At 37.2% G+C, this 6,277-nt stretch overlaps 2 pseudogenes across 1 annotated transcript; one reads left to right on the top strand and one right to left on the bottom strand.

The window, feature by feature from the left end:
* Positions 1–1,135: 1,135 nt before the first annotated feature.
* Positions 1,136–2,751, bottom strand: LOC119287867 (annotated as a pseudogene).
* Positions 2,752–3,513: 762 nt separating this feature from the next.
* On the top strand, positions 3,514–4,938 carry LOC119287868 (annotated as a pseudogene). Its single transcript, XR_005140985.1, has one exon. The product of XR_005140985.1 is annotated as a ribulose bisphosphate carboxylase large chain-like (transcript).
* The last annotated feature ends 1,339 nt before the right edge of the window (positions 4,939–6,277 follow it).

Genomic DNA, 6,277 nt, shown 5'->3' with positions numbered 1-6,277 from the left:
TCTAGGAGCAATACCAAAGTGTTTCAAAGGAGGATTACCTTGACTTAGGTCTGCCTCCGGTCTAAATTAAATCAACCTAAGTGAAATGGAGTCTCTATCGTTCCACTGCAAGAGTTAACTATGAGACTTCATACACCTTAAAGTTCATAGAACGAAAAGAAGTGTTTTGGAGGCCCTTATCCTCATTACGCCTAGCATTTAGTGGGCTGGATATTTACCTTATCAACTAGCAAATCCATAAGGGTTCTATTTGATTAGGCACCTGAATTGGCACCTGAATCGGACTGAACCGGCTGTTTGTCAGGCTACTGTTCTCCTATTCTCTCGAATCTATGAAGTAAGACATTGATTTTGCAATAAGATCGATTATGTTCATTGCATAATAAGCTCCTTTGAAAAGCATTGGCGCACGTGTAAGCGAGTTGCTCTACCGAACTGAGCTATAGCCCTTTTCAGAGATATCTTAACATATAGATAATTTCTTGTCAAGATGAATATTTTCTAATGCCAGAGGATACCCCTTTGATCTGTATCTGTTTAGTATTTAGTTTAGTATTTAGTATATAACAGACCAATAACAGAGCGGTATTGCTTAGAAAAGGGATTCAGTATATAATCGATCGAAGTAATGGGTCTTCCTTTGTGGTGATAAATTGCCTACTTAACTCAGTGGTTAGAGTATTGCTTTCATACGGCGGGAGTCATTGGTTCAAATCCAATAGTAGGTAAGTAGGTAGAAAAATTACTAGATAGCATTGGACTTACTTCGCTTCGCTATCTAATAAGTTTTTCTACCCCTCTTCCCTTTTTCTTTGTATCAACTATAAACCACTGGATTGTCTTGAATTGGATGGGGAAATCCAATTGACAGCCTCGATTCGTATCCTAGCTCGTTTGAGAGTGAGCTTCGCTTCAACCAAATCTTTCGTACCCTCAGCTTTACTCAAGTTAGCTTCGGCTATTTCAAGTGCCTTTTGAGCTTCTTCCGGATCAATATCACTACCCAGTTCCGCATCATTTCCTAAAATGATGATCTCATTATTAACTATTCTCACAAAACCGCTCCACAGAACCGCTGTTAACCATTGGTCGTTGAGGAGGCGTATTCTCAAAGGACCCATATCTACTTCTGTGTTAATGGGGGCGTGGTTTGGTAATACGCCAATTTGGCCACTATTAGTGGATAAAATGATTTCTTTCACCTCACAATCCCAAATAATTCGCTTAGGAGTCAGTACATAAAGATTTAATTTCATTTCTGCGATTTGTTCTCCTCTTCTATGGTTATAGCTTTCGTGCTAGCTTCATCGATGTTACCCACCAAATAAAAAGCCTGTTCAGGTAGGCCGTCTAATTCTCCGGAAAGGATTAGTTGAAATCCCCTAATAGTTTCCGCAAGAGCAACATACTTTCCTGGAGAACCAGTAAAAACTTCTGCCACAAAGAACGGTTGTGATAAGAAACGCTCAATTTTTCTTGCTCTTGCTACAGTTAAACGATCCTCTTCCGATAATCCATCCAAGCCAAGAATTGCAATAATGTCCTGAAGTTCTTTGTAACATTGTAAAGTTTCCTTAACTGTTTGCGCAGTTTCATAATGTTCGTTGCCAACGATCCGAGGCTGTAACATAGTCGAGGTTGAATCTAAAGGATCTACTGCTGGATAAATACCCTTGGAAGCTAATCCTCTGGAAAGTACGGTAGTAGCATCCAAATGTGCAAATGTTGTGGCAGGGGCAGGGTCGGTCAAATCGTCTGCAGGTACATAAACTGCTTGAATAGAAGTTATAGATCCCTTTTTAGTAGAAGCAATTCTTTCTTGCAAAGAACCCATTTCTGTACTAAGAGTAGGTTGATAACCCACTGCGGAGGGCATTCTCCCTAATAAAGCAGATACCTCTGATCCTGCTTGAACAAAACGAAAGCTATTATCGATAAATAAAAGCATGTCTTGCTTATTAACATCTCGGAAATATTCCGCCATAGTTAGGGCAGTTAAACCAACTCTCATACAAGCTCCCGGTGGTTCATTCATTTGGCCATAGACTAGAGCTACCTTTGATTCCTCAATATTTTTTCATTGATTACTCCGGATTCCTTCATTTCCATATAAAGATCATTTCCTTCACGAGTCTGTTCCCCTACTCCACCGAATACGGATACGCCCCCATGAGCTTTAGTAATGTTATTGATTAATTCCATGATCAGTACTGTTTTACCTACTCCAGCCCCCACAAATAGTCCTATTTTTCCTCCACGTCGATAAGGAGCTAAAAGATCGACGACCTTAATACCTGTTTCAAAGATGGATAATTTCGTATCTAACTCGATAAAGGCAGGTGCAGATCGATGAATAGGGAATGTTGCACTACTATCTACAGGACCCAAATTGTCAATAGGCTCCCCAAGAACGTTGAAAATTCGTCCAAGAGTAGCTCCACCGACCGGAACACTGAGAGGAGCTCCCGTGTCAATCACTTCCATTCCTCTCATCAACCCGTCCGTAGCACTCATAGCTACAGCTCTAACTCGATTATTTCCTAATAATTGTTGTACCTCACAAGTCACATTAATTTGCTTATCGTCAGTGTCTCTACTCTGGACTACCAAAGCGTTATAAATATAAGGTAACTTGCCTGGGGGAAAAGTGACATCTAGCACGGGTCCAATAATTTGATCGATACGACCTGTATTTTTTTCTTCAATTGTGGAAGCCCCGGGAGGAGAAGTAGTAGGATTGGTTCTCATAATTATAACATAATAATAAAAAGGAATTTGTCGAAATTTTGCTTTTTTTATTGTTGAATAATGCCAAATCAAATCAAAAAAATCCAAAAGTAAAAAGGAAATGAATTAGTTAATTCAATAAGAGAGAAAAGGGGACCAGGACTTGATTTCGTTGCCTAAGCGAATCCCATTCTATCGTTTACTCATGGAATGAGTCCATTGGAAAGTTCAATCAATCTTTTTTTCATATACATTTTGCCTTTTGTGGAGGATCTGTGCCTACTCTACTTTCCTATCTAGGACTTCGATATACAAAATATATACTACTGTGAAGCATAGATTGCTGTCAACAAAGAATTTTATTAGTATTTAGTTAGGTATTTGCATTCAAAATAAGAAAAGAGAACTATTAAGAACTTTTAAAATAAGGATTAGGGATTAATTTGGGTTGCGCTATATCTATCAAAGAGTATACAATAATTATGGATTTGGTAAATCAAGTCCATGGTTTAATAACGAACCGTGTTAACTTACCATAACAACAACTCAATTCCTATCGAATTCCTATAGTGGAATTCCTATAGGATAGAACATACACAGGGTGTACGCATTATATATGAATGAAACATATTCATTAACCTAAGCATGCCCTCAATTTTCTTTAATGAGTTGATATTATATTAATTGAATATCCTTTTTGTTTTACGAGATTTTCGCTAAAGTTTCATTTACGCCTAATTAACATCGAGTAGACCCTGTTATTGTGAGAATTCTTAATTCAAGAGTTATAGGGAGGGACTTATGTCACCATAAACAGAAACTAAAGCAGGTGTTGGATTTAAAGCTGGTGTTAAAGATTATAAATTGACTTACTACACCCCAGAGTATGAAACTAAGGATACTGATATCTTGGCAGCATTCCGAGTAAGTCCTCAGCCTGGGGTTCCGCCCGAAGAAGCAGGGGCTACAGTAGCTGCCGAATCTTCTACTGGTACATGGACAACTGTTTGGACTGATGGACTTACCAGTCTTGATCGTTACAAAGGACGATGCTATCACATCGAGCCTGTTGCTGGGGAAGACAGCCAATGGATCTGTTATGTAGCTTATCCATTAGACCTATTTGAAGAGGGTTCCGTTACTAACATGTTTACTTCCATTGTAGGTAACGTATTTGGTTTCAAAGCCCTACGTGCTCTACGTTTGGAGGATCTACGAATTCCCCCTACTTATTCAAAAACTTTCCAAGGCCCGCCTCATGGTATCCAAGTTGAAAGAGATAAGTTGAACAAGTATGGTCGTCCTTTATTGTGATGTACTATTAAAACAAAATTGGGATTATCCGCAAAAAATTATGGTAGAGCGTGTTATGAGTGTCTACATGGTGGACTTGATTTTACCAAAGATGATGAAAACGTAAACTCACAACCATTTATGCGCTGGAGAGACCGTTTTGTCTTTTGTGCCGAAGCTATTTATAAATCACAGGCCGAAACCGGTGAAATCAAGGGGCATTACTTGAATGCGACTGCGGGTACATGTGAAGAATGATTAAGAGAGCTGTATTTGCAAGAGAATTAGGGGTTCCTATTGTAATGCATGACTACTTAATTGGGGGATTCACCGCAAATACTACTTTGGCTCATTATTGCCGCGACACTGGCCTACTTCTTCACATTCACCATGCAATGCATGCAGTTATTGATAGACAGAAAAATCATGGTATGCATTTCCGTGTATTAGCTAAAGCATTGCGTATGTCTGGGGGAGATCATATCCACTCTGGTACAGTAGTAGGTAAGTTAGAAGGGGAACGCAAAATGACTTTAGGTTTTGTTGATTTATTGCGCGATGATTTTATTGAAAAAGATCATGCTCGCGGTATCTTTTTCACTCAGGACTGGGTATCCATGCCAGGTGTTATACCGGTAGCTTCAGGTGGTATTGATGTTTGGCATATGCCAGCTCTGACCGAAATCTTTGGGGACGATTCTGTATTACAATTTGGTGGAGGAACTTTAGGACATCCTTGGGGAAATGCACCTAGTGCAGCAGCTAATCGAGTGGCTTTAGAAGCCTGTGTACAAGCTCGTAACGCAGGGCGCGATCTTGCTCGCGAAGGTAATGAAATTATCTGAGCAGCTTGCAAATGGAGTCTTGAACTAGCCGCAGCTTGTGAAGTATGGAAGGCGATCAAATTCGAGTTCGAGCTAGTAGATACTATTGATAAGTAGTAAAACTAAAGATAAAGAAGAGAAGGTATAAATAAAAAAGAAACGAAATAAAAAGAGAAAAAAATAAGTTATGAAATGCAGTAATTCTTTTTTATTCTTCTAATTGATTGCAATTAAACTCGGCTCAATCTTTTTTAGAAAAAAAAGATTGAGCCGAATAAAAATAGATCATGGTATGATCATGAGACTTGACAAATCGAGATTCGTCTATTCTATATATCTAGAATATATATATTAAGGTATAATACAATAAAGAAATACGAATAAAATAATAAAATATAGTATTATCATATTAAATGGAATCAAATACGCAGTATTTACAGAAAAAAGTCTTCGTTTATTGGGAAAGAATCAATATACTTTTAATGTCGAATCGGGATTCACTAAGACAGAAATAAAGCATTGGGTCGAACTCTTCTTTGGTGTTAAGGTGGTAGCTGTGAATAGCCATCGACTACCTGGAAAAGGTAGAAGAATAGGACCTATTCTGGGCCATACAATGCATTACAGACGTATGATCATTACCCTTCAACCGGGTTATTCTATTCCACTTCTAGATAGAGAAAAAAACTAAAGGAGAATGAATGAAAAAAGACATAGTTTTGAAGTTAGACCTTTTTATAGGACTCTCTTTCAATTTCAAAAAATAGGACGTTTGAAACTTTTAACAGGCGTAATCGTGAGTCAACAAGTGACTCGAACTGTGTGTAAAAAAAGAAGCATTTTTTTACAGAATATTTTTCAAACTAAAAATAAAAAAAAAACAATACAATAGTCAATATTTCTTATAATAGATATACTTAATTATATCATAATAATCTTAAGATATTTTTCAACTAGATAGAAATAGTAAATTTGAATTGAGACACCTATTCCATGATGGATTTAAACTTACCTTCTATTTTCGTGCCTTTAGTAGGCTTAGTATTTCCGGCAATTGCAATGACTTCTTTATTTCTTTATGTGCAAAAAAATAAGATTGTCTAGTATTTTTTAGTGTAAGTAATATAATATGGTAGGGTATGTGGCTTTTTCTACACACACTTTCTACACACAAATGAAAAACGGTTATGGATGCGGATATAGGCTACGAGCATAAATGAAAGAATATGCAGAGCCAGGTATAGCGAGTTTTATTTTATTTATTTTAATTGAATCAATGAATATTTTTTGAATAGAAATTTAATGTATCTAACCTATTATTTCAAAGGAGTTCTAGTTGCTGAAGGCGATTTCAGAATCAAAAAAAAGTAAAGTCAAAATTATTTAGCTTATTCTCTCAATTTCAATCGACCGCTGCTGGATTTAGTATATCT

The sequence above is a fragment of the Triticum dicoccoides genome, chromosome 4A, assembly GCF_002162155.2.
Source record: "Triticum dicoccoides isolate Atlit2015 ecotype Zavitan chromosome 4A, WEW_v2.0, whole genome shotgun sequence".
In the NCBI taxonomy this organism is placed as follows: Eukaryota; Viridiplantae; Streptophyta; class Magnoliopsida; order Poales; family Poaceae; genus Triticum; species Triticum dicoccoides.
The sequence above is the reverse complement of the archived record's forward strand: the minus strand, read 5'-3'. Positions and strand labels throughout refer to the sequence as shown.